This window comes from Lissotriton vulgaris, chromosome 3_1, assembly GCF_964263255.1.
Source record: "Lissotriton vulgaris chromosome 3_1, aLisVul1.2, whole genome shotgun sequence".
Lineage (NCBI taxonomy): Eukaryota > Metazoa > Chordata > Amphibia > Caudata > Salamandridae > Lissotriton > Lissotriton vulgaris.
The window spans coordinates 475,329,960-475,356,006 of NC_141689.1; positions in this window are offsets into that span (position 1 = coordinate 475,329,960).

A 26,047-nucleotide genomic window follows, 5' to 3' on the forward strand; every position below is an offset into this window, starting at 1 on the left:
AAAATGAGGCAGAAAGGTAAAATGGCGTTTAAACATTTAATAAGCTCATGCTAACTTAACACAGTATATAGAAAATAAGTAACTATATGACACCCCCCCAATGATCCGAGCACGGACAAAATCAAGGAAATGTAACACCAGAACAGGGGCATAACATGAAAGCAAAGTTCAATAATAATGAGCAAAGCTAATCTTAAAAGTCATATATGACGGCCTATAGTGGCCAAATAAGTGGTTCAAAATCATAAAAGAAAATGTCAATAGTCCTGGGGCGTATAAAGTCAAGAGGCCTGGGGCGAGAAAAAAAAACTCAGTATAAGCTAAAGGCACCATCAAAAAATATAAACTGGTACGTGCCTAAATAAAAAGATTCCGAGGCATCTCAGGGCAGGACCGTATATGCAAAATATGCAGCAACAGCTTCTAAAATGAAATCACTGTCATCATCCGAAAACAGTTCAGTCATCCAATGAATCAGTGGAAAAGAACATACGTGTTCCTCCAGCATTGGGTCCTCTAGCAGCATCAGAGGACAACTCGGTGGGTTTTCCAGAACGCTATGTGCCAAGAACTCATGCGCCGCTGTGATTATGTTCCAACGACCCATTACTCCATGCATCGCTGCCAAGGCCATAATCCTTTCGCCAGAACAAACCAACTTGTGAGCAACTACGGGGCTCATCAGATTATTAAAATCGACGTCAGGAGACACCGTCAAGCAGAGACACAAATCAAGGGCCCATTCGAAATCGCAGCTCAGGCAATGAAAGACAGGCTGGACACATGTGAAGTAGGAAAATCGAAACGATAATCCGAAAGCCGTGCTTAAAGTCGTAAGCGTCAGGGTGCCATAGTAATCAAGCATCCGGTTGCGAAACAGCAGTAGGAGGGGCTCTGCGACTTCCAGCGCAGGACGGGCATCCATGTTTAACAAAACGAAATATAATCAAAACGCCTGCAGCTAATGCCAGCAAAACCGAGAAGCCGCCAAACAGTTTCGAAAATATAGAATGGAAAAAGCTAGGGATGATTACAAATATCTTCTCGAATGAAGTCAAGAGACCACTGCTAACCAATTTAAAAAAATGAGCTAGGCCAGAAGTGGAGGAGGCGTTAAAGATTTGGTGAACCAGCTCACTGAAATGTAACGGTAAATCAGTGTTCAAAAGGGCCTGCACCTCTGTGCGCGTATTAGCTATGTGAAGGACGAATGTTTCACGGGCCGAACTCAGGGCCACTTCTTTTTGAGACAAAAGGGCTCTTATTCTAGACATACCATTGAACTCTGCTTTCAAGGTTGGGATGCGCGGCCAGATGGAAACAGCTGAACTCCCATGTGTAGGGGGATACAGAACGTTTTTGCAACAGACTACACTTTCCGATACAGTTACCACATAAGCGACCCCTTTAATTAAACCACAACACTCCTCGTTGTTCAACAGCAAATAACTACCATTCGCCAGTAATGTGAATGTGGGAACTATTACAGGAACCGGGGTCCCTTTTAAAAAACATGCTAAATTAGGCCGGTCCTGATTACAAGAACCATGTAATTGGATGTGTCTGCATATCAATGAATGGTCAGGGGACTCTGTGCATTCTTCCCCATTATGGTATACCTCTTTCCCGTCTTTCAGGCATCTATAAGTGAATGGAAGAGACCACTTCTCGTGGAGGAATGAGTTCCCTAAGGGTTCATATCTCCCTATATCTATGTAACGCATACAATTAGTAAACTTGTACAAGGCAAATGGCAATGTGATTAATCCGTGGATAAGCCATGTAGCAGCAGTAGCTTCAGCAACAGAAAACGGTAAAGACTCCAACCTCTCAATGTGTAACATGGAAAATGAAGCATCACACATTGAAAGCATGCGCTGTTTGTCAGTTAAATTAAAAGGGGCAAACAGAGAGGTTACGTTCATGTAACTCCAAGGTACACGACCAGCCTTAAGCGTCTGCAGGGTCCAAGCAAACTGCATAATAGAACGCAATTGATTTTGACCATGGTACAAAACAGGCACTTCATCATGTACGATGTCAACAACAAAAGATACAATATTTGGGGGGCCTGGAATGCGTACAGGGGAGACATTTGCATACCCCCGGAACCTGTCTTGCTGGAGGAACATCTGTCGCCGTAGCCTGCGACACCAACTGCAATACGCTGTGAATATTATCCTGTGTTTTCCTCCCTCCCCTCCTCGCTCCTGACCTTTTATCCTGTTTTCATACTTGTGTTCCCTATGTTCCCCCCCCTGCCCCCCAACAACGCCTCACTGGTTTCTTGTACTCCATTGCCTATCTCTTTGCGCCCTATCCGGCGCTCCTTTTTCTTCTTCTTTTCTCTGTGTTCCTTTATATAAAAGTAAAATCAACTTTCACTGTGCTGCTGCATTGATTCTTGCACTATTGTTCTCCTGATCTGTTATGCTACCTTGCCTCCGGGATGTCAGGCTGAATAGCTGTGTGCACTTTTTTCGAATAAAGGTTTAAAAAAAAAAAAAAAAAAAAAAAGATACAATATTATTCAATGTATAAATGCGGGAAGAAAGCATGTTAATACTGTTATCCACAACTGCAAGCACTTTTTCCAAATTAGCTTGATCTATTGCCCTTAGGTGCTTAGCAGCCTCAACTTGTGAATTTTTCCAGACTTCATTGTAAATCGCATAAATCCACCTTTTAGATCTACCATTAGCCGGGCCCTTTATGAAATCATTTAAATCTACATCATCAGTCAGTTTGGAAAGATGTAATTTAACAGCAGCTAATGTAGAATGTTGTAGCCAATTCTGACATAATTTGCCAACTGAGTAAGTGGTGACAGTATGGTCAACATCAAAACGTGGATCAGGCCTGACTTGTGTAAAACCCTCAGATAAACCCAAAAAGCGACGTTGGCAAGTATCAGAGCTCCTGTGCCACATCAGCTAACCTCTCGGATCCAAACTGGATATATTGAAGGATGAATTGTGCATTAACATTTGCAATTCTCGAATGGAATACTGGGTATAATTATCCCAACCCGAATAGTCTTCTAAATCAGGAAAAGAAGGGGTATTTAATTTTTTTGAAGTAGCCAATCCAAAGCATGTTGTCTGGAAAATGGTAGAATTTAAAAACAACATATGATTTGGGATGAGACATGCACGGTGCAAAGCCTCAGTGCCTTGTACCTGCCAATTTTTAAAACCCCAAACCGATTTAAGGTCAATAGTTTCCTTCCGTAGCTCATAGCCATCTACAGCTAATCTGTCCAGAAAGGACTTCGAATACAACAATTTAGTATCGGTAAGTCTAACTTTGGACATGGGCTTTTGTGTCATCTTAAAGTAAAAGGACTCAGGACTTGATTGATTAAAGTCGGTAAAATAAGTGTACTTTTTCAAAAACGTACTGGAGCTGCCTTGTAACGGTGCCGGGCAATGTTCCCACTGTGTGTAATTTACAGTACCCCTCCTGGAACTTGTTTTATGCAAGAAATGAATGCCAAAATGTTGAAAGCAAAACAAATCTCCATAATTAGCAGATTCTAAATACAAATCTTCAGCATCAAAGGCAGCATAATATTTCAAATCAGAAAATAATGACTCTACGGCCTGAACATTCCAATCATCAGAACTAATGTTTTGTTTCACCACATCCCCCATGTTCACTGAGTACATTAGGGACATTAACCACTTCAGTTGGGCCATGGATTTGAAATGTAACTGCATCCCACACAATCCCATCAAGAACCGGCCAAGCAGTGATGTTTACAAAATTCAAGTCTCTCTTTAGTCTGTGTGCAGAATGGGACGAGGAAAGGGGGGCCAAAGTTCCATTAAGATGCTGAATGCATGTTCTCTCCTCGACATAATGTCCATCGACCAGACGGAAAAAATAAAACACAAATCCAATTGACATAAAAAGATAAACTGAAAAAAGCACCAGCCAAATATATGTCCATGGAGGGACCAAAAAATGTTTTTTATAGAAATTGGCATATGTTGCAAGACGTGAGGGCTTCTTCGAATTTATTGAAACAGAGTCAAATGAGAATCGGGATTCTGTGGTCAAACGTGTCTGTATAGCAGGCATCGACAAATCAGCAGGATAGGCATAGTCTATGTCATCAATGTTATTAACGTGAAAAGTATTCAATAAAGAATTGGAAATGGCAGGCATCTTGAGGGCCTCTTCTGGCTCAGAATTTGAAATTGTGGCCAACACAGAATTTCTCACGACCGAAGGACAGGAGACTGCCGGTGTCATACTATGAAGAATCGGCCACCCTGTGTAATTTGACATTGTCAATTGAGATAAACCTGTTTTCCTTACGACCTGGAAGTGGTGGTAAAATGACTGTTCTTGTGCCCTTCACTCCAAGAACGCGAACCAGTGCTCGATAGGAAGGACCAAATTCTTTCTTGTTATCGATCTTCTCTCGAACCAGTTCTCCAACTTTGGGTAGCCAGCCAACTACCGGGATCTGCAACGCATCATCCGATGAGGAGGGCAAATGTTCCTTTGCTAGACTGTCTCTGGTCTTTTGTAGATCCTGTAAAACATTGAAATGTTCATCCACGTCAAAGGCCGTGGTTTGAGCCACGCAGTCTAGACCATCGAGGTCAGGGACATACATCTTGATACCAAAGAGCATTTCGTACGGGGTCCGCCCACCCAGAGACCTTCTAGGGAGATTGTTTAGAGCACGCTGCATGCCATTAAGGTGGGCTAACCAGTTTCTGCCAGTGCCTATAACTCGAGCTGTCAAAGATTGCTTTAAGTCACGGTTCATCCGCTCCACTACACTATTACCCTCAGGTCTGTATGGAGACGAAAACTTGACTTGGACCCCCAACGAAATCATAGCATCCTTATACGCCTTAGAGGCAAAAGCCGGACCCTGATCCGAATGGAAGGTACCACAGGCAAAAATCCCTACAAAGACACGCAAATCTCTTATGACAGTCCGTGAATCAGCGCTGCGATGTGGCCATATCCTTACAAAGCGTGTGCATGAATCAACTGCTACTAAGACGTATTTATACGCAGTATCAGAAGAAAAAGGACCGCAGTGATTTAAATAAACGCAACCCAGTGGTTTATTAGATATGTACAACTGTGTCTGAGGCGGACGCGCAGCAGTCGAAGGCTTGATCTGCTGGCAAATGTCACATTGAAGGACATAATCACGCGTCTGTTTGTACAGTCCCCGCCACCAGAACCTCTGTTGAAGCTGATTTACAGTGGCTGAGACGCCCGCATGCGCAGACGCCACACCTTCATGAGCCGCTGTAATCAAAGTAGCCCTGCGATCCGAGTTGGGAATCAAATGTTTGCCAACATCAGGAATTTTCACATAAGGAACCTTATCGGGACTTAAGTGGTATGTGTACTTCGAAGGGAACCCCGCAGGATATTTACCTCCCTTCTCAGTGGCAGCAACCGCCGCCAAGATGTCATCATCGATTTTACTTTTGGACCGTGTAACTGCTGCAACTAAGTATTTCGATACTGCTGATTTCGCCGCTTCATCAGCAAGCGAGTTACCGACAGCGTGGACCCCTACGCGCTGATGGCCGAGAGTATGAATCACAAACACAAGTGGCAACCGCTCTTTAAGCTCAGCCACTCGGACTCAGATCATTTTATGTTTTATTGTGCTACCCTTGGAATCACGAAAATCATTCTGAATCCAATAGATCAAGTTCTCATTGTAAGACTGGACACAGTAGTAAGAATCACTCACAATTAAAGTTGTCACACAAGGATCCGCGAACTCCATTGCAAGCATCAGAGCACGAAGCTCTGCTAATTGTGCAGTGCAGTCCCCTAGTGTCTGCGTGTGCACGACACTGGACTTAAACTCGTTGTTCACCATGGCACGGACCACAATGGCGCATGCGGAAACGTAGGCATGTTTAGAGCCATGCGCAACCTGCGCCGAACCATCAGTGTAAATGATGCAATGGAAATCCTCCAGGGGTCGCATTTCTAAAGGAGCCGGATGAACGAATTCATACTGCAAGTACTCCTGCGACCGTAATGAGGTGTCAAAAATAAACATGACATCCTGGGATGTAAAGGATGCAGCCCATTGAATCCACCGAGGGTGCAAAGCTTTAGAATTAGGTACACTGGCTTTTGTGACTGCCTCCAAGGCAGGACACGGGGTAACAACCAACATGCGCTTTCCCTGTGACAGGGCACGTTCCTTAAGAATAGCCATCTGCACAGCCGTCAAAACTTTCTCCACAGTGGAAAAACGCAATTCAGCCGAAGTGTACAAGTGTGACTTGTAAGCAATAGGTACTGTGTCTCCTTCATTAAAAGTTAGATATGTGAAACCCACCGTCCCAGGGATAATTCTTATCACCAGGTTGGTCTGGTTATCACGAGTCAGTAAGAATTTAGAAGCGAGCAGATCAGCTTGCAAAGACTGCAGAATAGCCGAATGCTCAGGCAGCCAGCATGATTTGGAAAAAGATGGTTGTATCAAAGCATACAATGGCTTGATACGCTGGGCATATTCCGGAATGTATGTCCTCCCGAAATTCAAGAAGCCCAGTAGAGATTGTAATTTTTTCAGTGTTGTTGGAGCGCGCAATTTTGCGCATTTCTCCAGGAAGTGAGGAGCCAATCCCTTTCCCTCATTGTTGAGCTCGTAGCCCAGAAACAACACTGTGTACTCTGCAATGTGCGATTTTGCAAAGTTGAATTTGTAACCTAAGGCGGCAAAGGCACAAATAATCCCGTTGACGCGACACAGATGCTCCCAAAGTTCGTCGTCTGTGAGTTATATGTCATCCACATACGAACAAGCATCTGGGTCGATTCCCTCCAAGAGGGAGACAATGCAGGCAGTGAAAATCCCAGGGCTATTCTTATAGCCCATAGGCAAACGCCGATATTGTTTTTGCACACCGCCGCAAGTAAGGGATGTCCATTGGGAACTTAGAGCATCCAATCGATGGGCATAAAAACCGTTGGAAATGTCAAGCGTGGTTTTAAACCGCTTACACACAAGACTATTTACAAGAGCAGAGCCGTGGGTATTCTGTACTGCACAGTTACGGCAATGCGAGTTTAAATGCCGGTAATCCAATACCAAACGATATGAACCGTCTGGCTTGTTCACAGTAAAAAGAGGGTTATTCATTGGTGACACACAGGTTTCAATCACACCTTGATATTCCAATTGTTCAAGGATAGCCGCGACGGAAGCCTTTGCTTCTCGCCGTATGGGATGGGGACAATTTATCCCAACCACATTGATTGCAATACACAGCCGGTGCTAGAGCCAGAGCCCACTCTTCTGCAAAGTGTAGCGCATCCTCTTTCAAGACTGTGTTCGCGAAACTGGGGAGGATCACCTCCTCCCCTCGCGGAGCTGCGAGCACAAAAGGTGGGGGCCAGTCAGCCTCCGAAAGCAAAATGTCATATGTAGACGAAAGATTTTCCCAAAATACCCCTTTAATGGTTCGCTGTATGTCCCCCTCGATTAACAGGACAATTTCAAAAAGTCTATCAGGGGGAGCAACTTTAGTATCAGCTGTTTCAATGACAACATAAGTATCAGTCGCTTTCACCTTCAGTAGTGGACGGAGGGCCTCTCTCACTATGGTAATCTCCGCCGCGCTGTCCAGCAAGGTCAGAGCCCACGTCAGATTCCGAAGCCGCGTTCTCACTATCTGGGGCATATCGATGCGCTGTTAAGTCTGCGACTTTCTTCTTGGCAAACTGCAGTCACTTAGGCGTTGAGCCCTCCTGCTTTTCTGCACCATTCCTCGGGCGGGGCTGGTCACGTCCTTGCTGGCCACCCCGCCCCCTGCCGCCCCCTCCACCACCGGTTGTCGGGGCCGATGAGTCCTAAAAGGAACGAGGAGAGCGTTGGTCAGAAGCCTGAAAACGATCAGGTGTTTTAATCGTCGCGCAATCGCGCAAGTCATAAGTATGTTCCGACTGCGCAGGCAACGGAGACGCAGGACGAGAACTCTGGGTCTGTTGTTGTTGCTGTTGCTTACCCTGTTTCTGTTTTTTAGGCCAATTTTGTTTTTTGGACTTGGGCTGAACGTCAGTTTCCGAAGCCTGTCCCTGGGGCTGCTTTTTCTTTATAACAGAAAAAGGCTTGAGTCCCTTGGCATTGCGACCCACGGTTTTATAAGCCGCCACAATGATCTTCGCTAACTGTCGGGGTTTCTCGGCATCGGGAAGCGCCGCTAACGCGTTAGCCACCTGAAAGTTCACTGCATTTCCCTTGACATTCGCAAGGATCAGATCGCAAACCACATCAAAGGTGCCACACAGGCGCATGCCCAATTCAACCGCAGACTCCGGTCCGTGATCATCTTGAACACGTTTAAGGACCAAAGACAGCACGGACATAGACGAGGTGCCATAGCACCGCTCATAGACCGCTACAAAAGTCTTTCCCCTGGACTCACAGTCAACGAGCTCAGGGGCCAAATCTTTCGGCAAACTTAGCGTAAGAATCCGGTGTTTTTCACCCGGAGTCGTATTAGGAAATACAGCTTCCAGCTGGTCAAACTTCTCGGCAAGCCAGAAAGGAAAATCATCCTTATCCTGGGGCTTCTTGCCCATGACCACATTCACCATGACAGGACTGATTTTTAAACTGCCATGTCCGGCTGGAAGCGCCGCTCCCCCCGGGGCTCCACCCGGAAGATTATGGCCCATGTAATGCACTAAGGCTCTAATCACGGCAATCGCGACCACATGTAGTCGTCGGAGTTCAGCCATGTTACAATTGCCGTGTAGAGGATGAGGAGTAAATCCAGCCAAAACAGGCCAACTAGCGCCTGGAATGGACAAAGGACCTAACCTCGGAGCTGTTAAAGAAAGGGGTAGGGCGCCACCAAACCAAACTCCATGCTGCCACACATCAATAGGAACTTCCTGTGCCCTGTACGGAGTATACTCATTAGACACAGCTGTGGGAGTGTACGTGTGGAACACACCAGAATTAGCGCCCACTGCCGGAAATGTCACCCACGAGTAAAACAGTTCTTAAGGATAAGCATGTTCCGCACTCACCACTATGATCACAGCCAAGCCTTCCAAAGGCACATTGTACATTTGCAAATGATCTTGCACACAATGAGACTATGCTGCGGAATGTCTACCGCAGCCATGACGGCACAAGAAATATGAAAAACAAAGTAAACTTTGTAGCACAACTGGGTAGTAATTCAAGGAAACTGTTTTAGAAAGAATCAAGCTTGAAAAGACCTATTACAAAAATAGGTTGTTTTTTCTGACACCACAGTTTTCCGGAAACAACAGTGAAGGGGTTAAGGTTTGAATGATATACTACTCGAGTGTCATGATATAAGGCCAACAACGTATGGGCGCCATGTAGCGGGAATTCCGTTCTCCTACAGAACTGTGCATAGAGACCTGGAACCTCGGTGAATTAGGATGGCCCAAAACTCACCTCAGTACCCAAAATCCCCTTACCGAGCTAGCTACAGTGTCTCATTGGTCATAACAAACTCCCAATGCTTAGACAGACCAGAACATGAACTTAGATTACCTCAGGTATTGTGGAACACATGAACACTCTTTCGTTATATAATCATTAAAAACCAGAACGTGGAGTAAAAGAGGACACGTGCATGTTTGAAATATTTATTTACTAATGCAAGGTTCTGAAACCCAGTATCTTGTACAATACTAGCAAACATATTATAAGCAACAAAGTTATCAGCATAGTTACTAGTCCATAAAAGGCGAATGGTGACAGCAATAACCTAATTCACACCCTCCCTATTTAGCATTGTATTTTATATCTATGAAGGTCTCATTTGGGTTTTAGCAGGGCTGGCCCATACCTCAAAATCTCAGTGGCAGAGGATCACATCATCTTCCACCAGCTCTCTGCATGCAAAGCACCATCAAGTGTGTCTCGTGTGTGTGCAGCACAACAATATAAAGCCCGCCTAGAGCCAGATTTTGGCAGCAGCATGTGCGTTATGTCTATGGACATGCTAAGATCAGACCTCACAACATCGTGTTTAGTTATCCTTTCAGCCTTCAGCACTCACTGTGCAGACAGTGTACCGAGCAAAACAGATATCAAAGCAATAACATATTATTTCTCAAGTAAATCACGAAGCTCTTCTGGGTTGAAAGCTAAATCAACAATTACGTGTCGTGTGCAAAATGAGGCAGAAAGGTAAAATGCCGTTTAACCACTTGGATGCTAAGGGTCATTAGGCCAAAATAATGAGATTTCCATTGAAATGAATGGGCAGTGCATGACAAGTTACCCTTGTCATTAGCATCCAAGTGGTTAAACATTTAATAAGCTCATGCTAACTTAACACAGTATATAGAAAAGAAGTAACTATATGACAGTACAAGATCTGCTGTGCAAGGATTGAAGTTGAGAGCTTTGACGACACGAAACATTCAAGCATCTGGTCACAAGCCCTAGATGTAGCCCGGGTTCAGACTCAATCAAGGGAACTATGACACTTAAAATTACCCCATTTACATTCAAAACACTCCTGAACATACTTGTAAAAAACGATATCATGGAAATCGGATCAAAGAGTATTTGCTAAAAGAAAACACTCTTGGTCCTTGATAGCTATGATAGAAAAGGCCCTCAAACATATATTAATGAACCTTTCTACACCTATCTACACCTATCATAGGAAATTTCTGCAGATTTGGATGGGAACTTTTGCATCAATAGATCTGTCTCCACCATGGGCAGACAAATCAGATTTAACAATTTGTCTGCTGTGTAACCTTTCTCATGAGCCAATAACTCATTTATTCTGTATATGTCCCATACTACTGGTTGAGTTCGGAAGATTCCTCAGGCTCCTATGGATCAAGGAGGGGACACGCACATTACCATCTACCATTAATTTTTTATTCAACAATGAGCAGCCGTGAACGATCACAAAGCTGGTAAAATTTGTAGGATGCATGGAGAAGCAATTAAAAATAAACTCTGAATCTTAAACGAGGAAGTGGAGGTTTTCTGAATATTTGCACTTTTTAATACAATTAATTTCCAATGCTTTGATAGCATTGCTTCACTTTTTAACCAAAGGTATTTTTATCCTCTTTACATTGATATGTATTTTAAACATTTTTACTAGTAAGTACTGAAATTATGAATTATTTGTTAAATTATGGAGACCTTTGAAAAATTGTGAAAGCAACCATCATGTTGAGGTTATTTGTAATTTTAGGCACTTTGATAGACTTTATTGTCTTAATCAGGGGTACTCATAGTACGCCCGCGGGCCGGTGGCGGCCCGGCAAGCCTTCCCTGGCGGCCCGCGGACCGTCCAAACATCGTATCCGTGTTTTAATAAATATATATTTTTTAATAGTGTCAGCAAACACCCCTACGGCAGCGCGAGTCAAGAGACTGCTGCTCTGTGGGGGCCGGGGCCGGGCGATTCCGTGGAGCTGCAGGGGCCTACGAGGTGAACAAAGCCTCATTAATATGGGAATGGTCTTTTAAAGACCTGTTAATTGCTCGGGTGCGGCTGTGTGTGTGTGTGTGCCCGGAAGCTGTCTCAGCCCAGGCACACACAGGCAGGATTTGAAGACATAGGTGTGTATGAATCTGGTAGGCTTTGTGCTTTAAACAAGGGGAAATCTAGTTGAGATTGATGCTAGCTATACCAACTATAGTTTGGCTTCTGAATCTAAAAACATCTATATTTGGTATTTTTGAGCAAACGGGCACCAGGGGGAGGATGGATGGCTACCTGGTCTTAAAGAGGTACAATTCATCCCCGTCTGCCAACCTACCAAATGGCGCCATTTGAAAGTCAGGGGGAGCTAGGGTAGAACCAGTCACAGGTCAGCCTTGCATCTTTAAGGGAATGAGGGCTTTGGACGAGTGAGACCCTGTAAGGCCGACGGGGCTGGGCCAGCGTCAGCCACACTTGTGCAGCTAAATGATGAAGAAAGACTACTAGGCTGGTCACTGCATTTTAAAAGTGCAGAAAGGCAGATGTATGCAGCAACATTATATCTATCGTCTCACCTTTAACACCTTCTCGGTTTTTACTGATAAATGACAACTCAGCCGCACTGTTTTTGTTATAGACATGCAAGGACTATTTTCTCAGTTTAGGTCCTATCTGGAAATCAAATGAGGCGGGGCGGAGTCAGTTGCGTCATGTTATTAGGTTGGCATAGAAGGGTTTGCCATTCTGTTTGTATCTGGAAGAAAATGGAAAATGAAACACTATTTAAAAAGGGAAAAAGTGTTCCAAGACATGGCACACGTTTTTAAGGGAAGACAAAAGCAAATATATGATATATTATAATATCTATATATGGAGAGGAATTTGAGTTTGATCCTTAGTCTAGATGGGGCTAATGAGTTTTAATTAAGGGTCTCAGTTAAGGTTTGACGGGTTGGGCACCAAACCATTGGGCTGGGGCTTAGGACAGATACACATCTCCTTTCCCCTGACATACACTGGAGTGAGTGTTGGGGGGCTTAGGACAGACAAACATCTCCCTCCCTGAGGGAGAGCGAGGGAGAGCCAGACAGAGGGAGAGCGAGGGAGAAGCAGACAGAGGGAGAGCAAGGGAGAGCGAGGGAGGGAGACAGAGGCCGAGGGAGGGAGACAGAGGCAGACAGAGTTAGAGCGAGGGAGAGGCAGACAGAGGGATAGCGAGGGAGAGGCAGACAGAGGGAGAGCGAGGGAGAGCGCGGGAGTGTGATGGAGAGCGAGGGAGGGAGACAGAGGCAGACAGAGGGAGAGCGAGGGAGGGAGACAAAGGGAGAGCGAGGGAGAGCCAGACAGAGGGAGAGCGAAGGAGAGCGAGGGAGAGCGAGGGAGAGGCAGACAGAGGGAGAGCGAGGGAGGGAGACCTAGGCCGAGGGAGGGAGACTGAGGCAGACAGAGGGAGAGCGAGGGAGTGAGACAGAGGGAGAGTAAGGGAGAGCAAGGGAGAGTAAGGGAGGGAGACAGAGGCAGACAGAGGGAGAGCGAGGGAGGGAGGCAGAGGCAGACAGAGGGTGAGCGAGGGAGGGAGGCAGAGGCAGACAGAGGGAGAGCAAGGGAGGGAGGCAGAGCGAGGGAGGGAGACAGAGCGAGGGAGGGAGACAGAGCAAGGGAGGGAGACAGAGCGAGGTAGGGAGACAGAGTGAGGGAGAGAGACCTCAGAGTGAGGTAGGGGGAAGGAGAGAGAGGGAGACAGAGGGAAGGAGGGAGAGGGAAGGAGACAGAGGGAGGCAGAGGGAAGGAGGGAGAGGGAAGGAGAGAGAGGGAGAGGGAAATAGAGTGAGGAGAGGGAAACAGAGAGGGAGAGGGTAACAGAGAGAGGGAGAGGGTAACAGGGAGAGGGAAACAGAGAGACGGAGACAGAGAGAGAGTGAGACAGTCAGAGTGAGTGAGACAGAGGGAGTGAGACAGTCAGAGTGAGTGAGACAGAGGAAGAGCGGGAGTGAGAGGGAGTGAGACAGTCAGAGTGAGTGAGACAGACGGAGACAGAGAGACAGAGGGAGAGAGAGGTAGAGAGAGGGAGGAAGAGGGCAAGAGAGAGGGAGGGAGACAGAGCGAGACAGAGAGAGAGAGAGAGAGAGAGACCGAGAAAGAACGAGAGAGAGAGATGTGTGTATGTCGGGTCTGGTGGCTCAGTGGACGAAGGCGTCTGCTGCAGGGACCAGTGATCAACCTCATGGTACCAGTTTTTTTTGTTGCTTGAGCCCCGCCCCCTCCCCCACTGACCCCGCCCCCACCGGTGCACAAACCACACTGTAAATTTTGCCCCCGAGAGAAAGTTTGTGAGTACCCATGGTCTAAATAAAGTATTTTAAAAAAAGTAAATTGACCACCACTGTGTCTAATCATCCCGGTCAATAAGTAGCACCCTTAGGTATCCAGGACTGGACAGCTCTCTAAATTTGGAGGATAAGGAGGACAGATAGGTGCCCACAGTTCTTAGAAGCCTTCCACCTTCTGCTGGAATGTACATTGTTATATTTTCCATAGACAAGAGATAACATAATTGATACAATTCTTCAATATCCGGGGTCTCAATTCACAACAGGGAGCAGTGATCCCTTCTTTGGCTGCACAGAGGCTACAGCTATTTGTTTCCCTCTATTTGGTGAAAATAAAACCTTTGATTGTTGGGAACAGCGGTGTGACGCTTTTAGTACATGGCTCTAAGAACTTTCTCCCAGTATCTATGTAGTGCCATAATAGGTGGACCAATGTTCCCCTTTCTCGCTAATCCGCCGAACATCGCTCCTCCTGCGACTATCCCATTGGTTTATTCTTGCTGGGGTGTAGCACCAATAAAGCATTTTCGTAAACATTGCTTCCCTCACCTCTGTGCTCCCAGAGTTCAACTCAGTTCTGACTCCCATCACCCCTCAGTGTTGGACCTCCAACGATGGAAATCTCTAATAAGAGTTTATACAGCTCAGACACAACTTTTTTGTCTTACTCCTTCATCAAAAGCCACTGCTTAAAATGTGTTACACATCTTGAGGCATACAGTTTAATCGCCAGCTGGAAGACCGAGCATCAGATTTGGAAATACCTGTAACTCACCGTCTTCGAGAGGCAATATTATGTCATTAAACACTTTGACGCCTGTGTCCACAGAGGAGTTGTCCACTGTTGCAGACTATCTGTTGCTCCGGTTCCTGAATAATGCTCAGTCTATTGCTGGAGAGATATCAGGATTTCTAATGACAGGGCTAATGGGTGACAGGAATGTAGCGAGACCGAGTTGACGTGCCACTGAATCCCACACTGAAAGTATCACCCTAGTGACTAGGGGGGAATCTAGCCCCGCTACTGTGGTCCCTAAGTAGCCAAAGTATCTGCAATGGTTTGGCCTACAAAACCCTATAGCTTCTTAGGTTCCTGTCTTCCGCATTCAATCATGTATGTAAGGTGGGTTGGCTAATGGTATAACTTTTATACAGCTTAGACCCCTAGGGCCCCTTCCTCAGTTGGACTGAATTTTAGACGCTTAGCTACTCTTAAACGTTCCCCCTCCTACAAAATCACCAATACTTTTCTGAATTTTGCTATCAGAGTGTTACGGGTAGTGCTTGAAAGAGGAACAGAAGCTTAGGCAGTGTCATAATTTTTGCTGCAGCAGTTTTCTCCAGCCATGATAGCACACCAATATTCCAGGCCTTCAGTTACTTTTGAACTTCTTTTAGCAGAAAGGAATAGTTAGAGTTTGTCATTGTCTCCATATTCTTTATGGATTTTATCTTTAAATGGGCCCAAGAAGAGATCTTTCAAAGTAACATGAATCTTTGACGCTATTTGTTCATTTTTTGTGGCAGAAGAGTTATACTGAGCAATTGGGATTTTTGAACCTCAACTTGAATCCTGATACTGCATCGAAGCATTGCAGCTTCTTCAGTTGTGGCTGGAGCACTCAACAAGGATTGGTGATGTAGGCCTGCACATCATCTGCGTACATTGTCAGTTTAGAGGTGCCACAAGCTATCCACACACTCTCTGGGATGTCATTTCTGTATATTATCTCAGTGGAGAGTTCCATTGTGAGTGCATATAAGAGCGTTGAGTGAGGACAGCTGTGGTTCACCTCCCCACATTCCATCCTAAATGTGGAACACAAGCATCACTTGACTCTGACAAAAGCTTCTGTCTTTCTATATTCTACTAGAATCCATTTCCTTGATTTCTGCCCTGGGCCGAATTGTTTTAAAAGCCCAGTGTAAAAATCCCCAGTCTATTTGATAGAATGCCTTCTTGGCATTAAATGCTAGCAGAACTGCTTATTTTCCTCTTCTAAGCATGTTATCTATTATATAGACGATTTACCTTGGTATTATTCCCCCTGTTTATATGAGAATGAAACCTGATTGGTCCAGTTCCATCAGCTAGAGCAGTGGTTCCCAAACTTTTAACTCCTGAGGACTCCCATTGAGTCACCACTGGAAGCCGGGGACCCCCAAGCAATTTGTATGATTTAAATTCCAAACATTAAAACAGTAATTCAAGAAAAATAAACACATGTGCACACAAAATAAATACTCAAATTACTAAGGATTTCAGTATTTTATATTGAAAGAATTTGCAAATAACGAAAACTTTTAATGGGAAGGTTGGCGCTGCATCTCCGTGACTAACTTTTAAATGATTGGTTTTATTTCGCAGTACGAGGCTCCTGCTCCTGCCAGGGCCAGACTGGAAACCCAAAGCAGCCCTGGCAAATGTTTTCAGACCAGTCCCCATAAAGTGCACACCAAGTGCAGTGAATGAGCCTGACCACTACAAAGAGGGCTTTGGGAGGCTCTCCCGCAAGAAAATTTAGAAAACAATGGTGCATTCTACAACATATTTATCATTATATATCGAATTGCCTTAGCTTTTAAAGAAAAGTAAATGATGACCTCACTATGCACCAGGATATAACAATCTTTGTTGGGGTTCTTCAATGACACCCTTATTATCATCCTCCAACAGTGCCTCTCACCTCTCCATAGCGCCTCTGTCACATGTATTTCATTTGTTTTATAGCATCTCTCATGTGGGATGTCAGAGCACTTTATATCACACACATATTAATCATACTTGTAAATCAGTTTATAGAAAATGTTACATAAGGCAAAGGGGACTACAATGTGTAGGATTCACTTGTCATTAATACTGGTAGGCATTTTTAAAGAGTGCTCGGTCTGGAGAAGCAAAAACTCCGGTTTCAGAAAATAACAAAGTGGTTAGTATTGACTTCAACAATAAAAATGTATTTCCACCCAAATAAACCTTTTTGGCAGCATCAGGATAATGAAAGACTAGGAAAAAACATATGTCACTAACTTGTACCATCCGTTTTGCAAGCAGCTCTTTGAGGACAGTTTATAGATCACTGTGCTAGATTTCGATTGTCACTTATGAACTGCACAGTAACAAAATTATCTCTGTGACAAAAGCAGTAACCCACTGGCCTACGTACATAAAATACTGTTTTTTAAAAGGCATGGTACACGTTCTTTGCAGTAGGCATATTAACCCTCTGTGCTACATTATAGAAGTCAAAGCTGCCACTGGACAAAACTCTCACCTCTCTCCAGCAGGTATATTAATCACTGGTGCTATATTGACACTTTTATTGTTGCTCGAAACTGCTAATTATATAAGGAACTTTGCAGTGCTTTTAAAACTGCTGCCTGTGGACCCCCTAGCAAATCGGTGCATGTTATTGTTTACATATCCCACATTCCAGCCAGTCATACCCACTAATGCACCTTAGTCTCCGTCCATGGGGTGTGTCAGTAAGTAATTTGTCAAGGGATGCCGAATTTCGCTTGGGCGTGAAGATAGTGGGAGCAGGGAAGCATATACATCATTCATAGCGTCGCATGTATCATGTCTGGTATCCAGGCCCTAATAGTCGGTGTGTGCGTTCTGCCCCAATGTAAAGAGATGTGTCATTTTGCAATGAGCAGAGCTATTGCCATGAATCTTGAAATGTCATTCTTCTTGAAAGGGTGAACATATTCAAGCAATGCCATCAGCGGTGCAGGTTCTATAGTTTGTTCTACCATAAGAGATAAATGGTGTAAAATCTCTCTCCAGTATGTCTGAAGTGGTGTGCAGTGCCATGCCTGGTGTGAGAAATCAGGGTCCGAAGCCGAGCATCGCGCACACACACACGGGGTATTGGGAACACACACGGGGTATTGGGATCTATCTTGGTCAGTAATTTCGGAGTTATGTAGGCACAGTGTATAGTCTTAAAATGTAACAATTTGTGGCAATAATTATTCGAAATGTAGCGTGTTTGTGCACAACAATAATGCCATATGTCAGGTCTCGCTCCCAGGGCGCCCGTGCCTTGAGGCCAGCCACGGGGTGCAGAAATAACGAAAGATGGTACAGGCGTGAAACCAAATGGGTTCCATCTGGTGAAGTAATAACCCGCGTGAGAGGAGGAAAGTCTGCTGGTTCCGACGCAGCATCCGCGATTGCCCCGATCAAAGATCCGCACACCCTATGTAGAAGGAATCTGTCCATATACGGAGCCTCTCTGGTCGAAAGAAGTTCTGTGGTGTACACGGACGAGATTCCTTGAACAGATCGCCCACCGCCCAGAGTACATGGTTCAGTAAAGTGCTTTTGGTGAGGGCCTCAGTTGTGGCGGGCAGCCATGGATTGTCTGCCAATGGTATATTTGCCAAATGTAAAAAATCTTCTTCTAGATATTTCCATATTTTAGTCCATGCCCAACACGTCATGGGTAACGTCTGAATTTCCAAAGGGCAGCGGGGCAAGCTCTGTGGTAAAAAACAACAATGCTCCTGCGCTACACACATTAAGTTATTTCCTGATAGTACTGATATCAGTTTAGTATAGAAAAGTGGTGGAAGTTGTTAAGCAAATCTAAACTTTAGGTCAAGCTTTGAGAATGATTATACATAAGTGAAGATATATGAGTTGAAAAACAATCTGTTCTTGGTGTAGTCACTACTGTTTATTGTTCCATTTCACAAGCCAACACGTGTTTCATCGCAGGGAACAAACTGCGAATCTTCAGGGCTGAATAGAAACATAAAATATACATTTGCGAACATGTTCTATTCATGAACATATTAAGAAAGTGACTTGATCGTGTCAACCAGGGTGATAACAAGCATGCCAATGAGTGACTCTGTGTCAGTGTGACTGGAGATCACTAACTTGGTGACATATGTGAGATAAACAATATTGGGTTGGATAGACCTATAGATTAAAAACACTGGCCGGAAAGAAAGGTAGAGTGACAAGGTGAAAGAAGTGTTGTGTGTTTCAAAAGACGATATCCCAAGTGACTAGTACGTGGTATTCCAAACAACGGAAAAAATGGCAGTTATCATTTCACTCATTTAAGCGTCCGACATTGTACACATCACTTTAGTAGATAATTGACTCTTTTCTACCGGTATAGTCTGAGCATTGGTGCACTAATTTAAAGAACTATTTGTCTCATTCTCATTATAGATGATCATTATAATGGGTAGATATTATACCTGGAATGCAAAACTTCTAGGATTAGATGCAATCCATCCGGATGTCTAATCCTCCGTTGTTTGTGACAAGTGAGCTTGGGGAAGAGGGCCGGTCAGTGTGTAGACTCTGTTAGGTGTCTACAAAGGGAATTGGGGAATGAGAGAAAAGAGTAAGACAAGGGAGATGGATTGATAGGATATGCTGGGTGTACTCAAAAATGCTCTGGATTATTAAATTAAAAAAACTTGAAAGACTCAAAAAGCAAGAGAACTCACGATGGTGGGATGCTACCACTTTAGGTTTAAAGTATTTTATTGAAGCAGGGTAAAATAGGAAACAACAGGGCAAGAAAAAGATAAACCACAGGAGCCGCACATTCAATGCGTACAATACAGTAGACACAGCAAAGCAGTTACATCTCTTCAATAGGCACCATTCGACTCAGAAACACAGCTTGTGCGCCTGTGGTCATAAACAAATAACGGGGGGGGGGTAGGGGGGATGGAGGGAGGAATAGGGGGAGGGGAGAGGAAGAAAAAGGGGGAAGAGGGGGGGGGGAAAGAAGGCGGGGGGGGGAAAGGGGAGGGGAGGGGAATCTTCCCCGCTCCAAAAACCTACTTAACCATCAAAACCCCCAAAACTACCACACCCCAACCCACCCCCTGTACTGTGCCATAACCTTCTGCTCTCCCGTCATAGCGACCCCCCAGTAATCCCCGCTATGCAATGCCAACCCCAACCAATCAGACAGGCGGATCCGGTGGTGGCGTCAGCCGTAACAACCTAAGGTATCTAGGACAGGTGATCTCCCGAAACTCAGAACACAACAGGCTATGGAAGGGCGCCCATAGTTCCTCAAAAGCATCAGTATCCCCCAGGGCCACTAAGGACATCTTTTCCATGCCAAGGACATGCCACAATCTGTGCAGCCAGCCGACAACAGTGGGGAGTGTGGTGGAGCGCCAGTGTATGAGAATGTTTTGCAACGCTGACCCCAGAGCAATCGCAATCTGTCTGCCCCTCCGAGACCTGAGGGGATACATCAACCCATTCGGTAAACCCAGTAAGACATAGGCAGGGAACCTCGGCAGCTCTATCTCAAAACATTTGTCCACCTCACCCAGGACCTCCTCCCAGTAAGAAGCCAATAGGGGGCATTCCCACAGTATGTGTAATAGCGTGCCATTATTGCCACAGTTGCGCCAGCATGTCCCAGGAATTGCCCTATCCATCTCATGTAACTTCTCCGGAGTGCGGTACCAGTAGGTCGAGATTTTGGTGAAGGTCTCCGTGAGCCCCGTGTGATAGGCCGAGTGGCGTGAGCGGTAGGAGATATGGTCCCACTCCTTGTGACTCAACACTCGTCCGAGCTCCCGTTCCCATCGCTCCCGACCGGGATTGTGAATATGAAAGGGGGGGGGGCTGCAACATTTTATACAAATCTGAGATCAGTTTAGCGTCCGAAGTGCGGGTGATTAACCAACGCTCGTACACTGTGATCTCCCGATCTGCCGTATCGCGCACTTGGGGTTGCAATGCCCAGTGGCGCGCCTGCATATATCTCATACGCTCCGCCTCTGGGAGGCCGTAGTCCCGCTGCAAATCCTGGAAGGGGACGACCCCCTCGGGCCCGTATAGATGATACAAAGTGCAGCAGCGGGCCGCCCGCCAGTGATCGTAAGCACCGTGCTCCGTGCCGGGACCGAAGTCCGGGTTGCCAATGAGCGGCGTAAAGGGAGAGGGAAAAGTAGTGAGCTCATTCCTGACAGCCACTGAGTCCCACGCCCGAAGCGGGACACGCGTCACAAAAGATGCGTAAAGGTTAGGGGGTCGATGAGCCCGCTTCAAGAATGGGACCTCCTGTAATGTCCTGCCCGCCACCGCTTGATCCTGGAACAGCCAGTGTTTGTCTGATTCCCACCGGCTCCATTCCACCAGATAGCGGAGTTGGGCGGCCTGGAAATATTTCTGTAAGTCCGGTATCCCCAGCCCCCCAGATTCGGGCGCCAGCGTCGCGATGCTCCTCTTGATCCGCGGTCTACGGCCCTGCCACACGAACCGTGCAATGGCCGCTTGGGTCTCCGCAAGCCACCCTGTGAGGGGTTGGAGCGGCAACGCCCTAAACAGGTATAGCACCTGAGGCAGGAGGGTCATCTTCACAGCGGCCACCCTACCTAGCAACGACAACGTGCCCTTATCCCACCGACCTAGTTCCTCTGATTTTCGTGCTCAAAGCCGCATAATTGGCCGTGACCATCGCCGGGAGGGAGGGCGCCAACAGGATCCCTAAATACGGAATCCGGTCCTTGGACCAGCTCAGAGGGTAAAGCCTCTGTAGTTCCGCTCTGGTGGCATTAGCGAGCGAAATGTCGAGGGTGGCTGATTTCCCGAGGTTCACTTTAAAGCCCGCCACCTCGGCAAAGAGGTCCAATTCTGCAATGCAAGCCGGCAGCGACCTCCGCGGGTCATCGAGCGTCAGAATGACGTCATCTGCGTACAGGCTAATCGCATGATGAAATTCGCCCATCTTGATACCAACGATGTCGGGGTTCTGCCGAACCCTTTGAGCAAACGGCTCCATGTAAAGGGCAAAGAGCAAAGGAGACAGTGGGCACCCCTGTCGCGTACCCCGTTCTATGGCAAAGGGCCGGGAGCTACCGCCGTTCACTCGGACCACCGCGGACGGGGACCGGTAGCAGTTGAAAATCAGATGACGGAACTTCTCGCCTATCCCGAACTTGCCCAAGACCTTCTCTAGGTAGGGCCAATGCACCCTATCGAAAGCCTTCTCCGCGTCTATGGAGAGGAGCATCCTTTCCCCGGGGATCCTGGAAGCCTTCTCAAGAATATGAGTCACCCTCTTTGTGTTGTCCACTGTTTGCCTGCCAGGCACGAAGCCGATGCTACCACTTTAAAGCAATACATGCGCTTAAAACAAATACCCAGAGGCTTGCGCTCTCAAATCTTTCCAACCTACGACGATCTTGATGTACATCTCTTGAAAAAATGGGAAGATTCTGTCAACAACAATTCCTTTGTTCTTATGGACATTGTAATAGAAAGTGCAGATCGCAAATCCATTAAATTACTGGGGGAAATTGCGATCCTAGAACAAGAAATAAAAGACCTTAATCTGCCAGAACCTACGGTGAAAAATTACACCATCTTAGACGAGGTCCTGTTCAAACACCAGGAAGAAATTAAAAATAGAAAAGCCAGACAAATAAAGAGAGACGATGGGGACTACCGCAATGGTAGAGTTTTCACTTATGATCGCAAATACGATGCAATGATTCAGTCTAATAACCCCAAGAAATCCGGAAGCAATACATCTGCCCCCAGCTCCATTTCATCCAGTAACACTTCCCTTAATACTGCGGGTACAAGTGAACCAGAACTAGAAATGGGGGATACCTTAGATGCCAATAGTACTCCTTTTTTAGTGGAAATGTAACGCATTCACAAGGGGAACAGGGTGCAATCCCAAAGAGGTGTACAAAGTCAAAAACCCACAGAGGGAGCAGGGGTGGTCAACGAAGACTATCGCAAAAAACTAAGATCAGGAACAACAAGGAAATAGAAAATGGGAGCAAAGAGGTTCAAGTAATCAACCTATCCTCTTTCCCACTAACTCCGGATATGACCAATCTACTCTCAAAAGGCCTTAGTTTCAATCCATACTCTATAGGTGACATCTGCCAAACCAAAATAGATCTCTTTAAGTTTGTCCGCAATTTGAAATTAAAAAAGTATTTTGCAGGAAAAACACCTAGTAGAAAAAATGTGAGAAATATTCCTGATGTTTTGGACAATGATGTACACACAATAAAAGATATACAAGCAATTCATTTACTGTTGTCAATCACTGAACGGGAAGATAGCCCTATGGAAATGGGGCAACTTCTAGAAGAACTCAATATAGATACAGACTTTGGGGTTGCAAGCGGTCTCAAAGGCAAGTCTACATGGACACCAACATTACCAGGTGGCAACAGTATTGACAACTTCCACAGGCGTGTTCTAGAAGACCTGAACAAAATCAATACTAAAAAATTAAATGAAACTTTCACATTCAAAGACAATCTAACAAAAGGAGAGCGTCACGCCCTTACTATACTCACCCAGAATCCTACCATTATTATTTGTGAGGCAGACAAGGGAGGAAACATTGTGGTTATGAACGCAGGAGGATTAGACATCCGGATGGATTGCATCTAATCCTAGAAGTTTTGCATTCCAGGTATAATATCTACCCATTATAATGATCATCTATAATGAGAATGAGACAAATAGTTCTTTAAATTAGTGCACCAATGCTCAGACTATACCGGTAGAAAAGAGTCAATTATCTACTAAAGTGATGTGTACAATGTCGGACGCTTAAATGAGTGAAATGATAACTGCCATTTTTTCAGTTGTTTGGAATACCACGTACTAGTCACTTGGGATATCGTCTTTTGAAACACACAACACTTCTTTCACCTTGTCACTCTACCTTTTTTTCCGGCCAGATGTCACCAAGTTAGTGATCTCCAGTCACACTGACACAGAGTCACTCATTGGCATGCTTGTTATCACCCTGGTTGACACGATCAAGTCACTTTCTTAATATGTTCATGAATAGAACATGTTCGCAAATGTATATTTTATGTTTCTATTCAGCCCTGAAGATTCGCAGTTTGTTCCCTGCGATGAAACACGTGTTGGCTTGTGAAATGGAACAATAAACAGTAGTGACTACACCAAGAACAGATTGTTTCTCAACTCATATATCTTCACTTATGTATAATCATTCTCGAAGCTTGACCTAAAGTTTAGATTTGCTTAACAACTTCCACCACTTTTCTATACTAAACTGATATCAGTACTATTAGGAAATAACTTAATGTGTGTAGCGCAGGGGCATTGTTGTTTTTTGTAATTGTGTGGATCGTTCTGGTCCATCTTGGAGCGGTTGTGAGGAATTACCGCTCGCCTCATTGCCTACACTGACCACTTTTTGAAATTATTACCTTGCGGCCACCCAGGTAGTGCGCCTAGTATTTCTGGAACACTAAAATACCTCCCAGCTGTCTAAAGCTCTGTGGTAGTATGGCTGAAAGTGGGTTAGGATGTAACTGTGAGCGTTGAGGCTTAAGATGCTGAAGTCTGGCATCCGGATTGTACCAATAATATGTGAAATGGACCTGAGCAAGAAGATAATATAAATAAAAATCCCGAACATCAAATCCCCCCGTTCGTACGGCATGAGTAGAGTGTTCCAGCCTATACTGGGCTGTTTACCGGCCCTAAGAAGCCGGATGAATAGGGACCGAAGAGTATCGAAACATGTTGTGGTAAGGGCAATGGGAATATTTAAAACTTCGATATAAAAATCACGGAAGGACAACCATTTTCATTATGGCAATTCTGCCAGCCATGGAGAGGGGACGGGTAATCCACTTGTCCACTTGGGACGAGAGCTGATCTATGGCGGGGGCATAGTTGAGACGGATCACCTCGGATGCATTGCAGTGCAGGACGATGCCAAGATATTTAAGGGAGTCGATACACCATTGCAGAGGGGATTCACAATCTTCTGGAGTAGTTTTCAGGTGTCAGAGGAAAGACCTCTGACTTTGTCCAGTTAATGACCAATCCAGAATATATTTCGAACCGGTCGACCTCGTGTAATACAGAAGGTAAATTTGTGGCATGGTTATGCACAAACAGCATAACGTCATCAGCATAAAAAGAGGTGGCAAGAGGACCCGCATGAAACTGTAACCCCCGATGAAGATTTCTCTCTGGTATATGACGTGCTAAGGGGTCCATGGCTACAATGAATAATAGCGGGGAAAGAGGGGACCTTTGCCTGGTACCACGTGAAAGAGGAAAAGTGAATGTTATCACCCCGTTTAATTACTATTACTTTATTTTTTTAATCTGTCACATTTTTTTATTTATTTATTCTGGTCAGTTAAAGAATACAATACAGAGTTCTACATTGTAAATACAAGTATGTGCAACGTCCATGCATTAAAAAACCCTAGTGACATGTTTAAACAGTATTCTTACATCTTTGAGTATTCATTTGTTCACAACTACATCTTAATATTTTGCCTTGATACATCTTTAGCAGACCTAGGCCCCAATGTTTACATTCTGCTGCACTCAGCCTCTTCAGCCCTATCTTCCACAGCATAGTTGAGTATAGTAGCTCATACATTGTGAATTACATTTTCACATTCTAGTGTATGTTCAATCATCTGTTTGTGTGGATCTGAGATATTGCACAAATGGGTCCCAACAGTCCCTGGGCCAGGAGGCTTGTGATAGTTCCTCTGCATATGTTTCCAGTGTCTCCTTGCAGTATGTCATGTCTGTAACTCAGTCTTTACACTGTGGTGTGTGTCATGCACCCCCAGCGCATGGCTATATGTCTCTTGGCCAGTAGTAATGCCACCGCCAGCAATTTACGTCTGCGAGCTAGTCGGATCCTGTAAATGCCCAGTAGACACACTAGAGGCTCATTGGGTACCTGTTCTGCCAGCATGAGAGTAAGTGTCTTAGTCACTTCTTGCCAATATGGTTGGAGCCTAGGGCATGCCCATGCCATGTGTAAAAAGTCTGCACTAGACGCGCTGCATCTGTGACATCTATCATCTGGTGTAGAAATTTGAAAAGTATAATGCGCAGATTGCAATTGGGTGTGAGCATTTGCATCTGTGAGCAACTGTACTCCTAGTCCTTTTTAACAATGGTGCTGCCAAGTGTCTCCTCCAATCTCTTTAGAGGTTTATCTTGTTCTCTGAATTGCTTGAATTAAGCCGCCTTGTATAGATGTGTAACTAAACGGTGGCGTGTCGGTGCTGTTAATAGGATTTGAAGCACATTGTGTGTCGGTGGTTCGTCTGGGAATGAGGGGTAGAGGTCCTTCACTGCCATCCGCAGGCGTAAGTACGCGAAAATCTTTAAAGGTGTGCGGTGTGCTCTAAGGGATACGTCAGTTTATGATAAAAATTGACCGTGTGGGATACGTCACCCATGTTACAGAGGCCTATCTCCCCCAACAAATTTGTCATCTT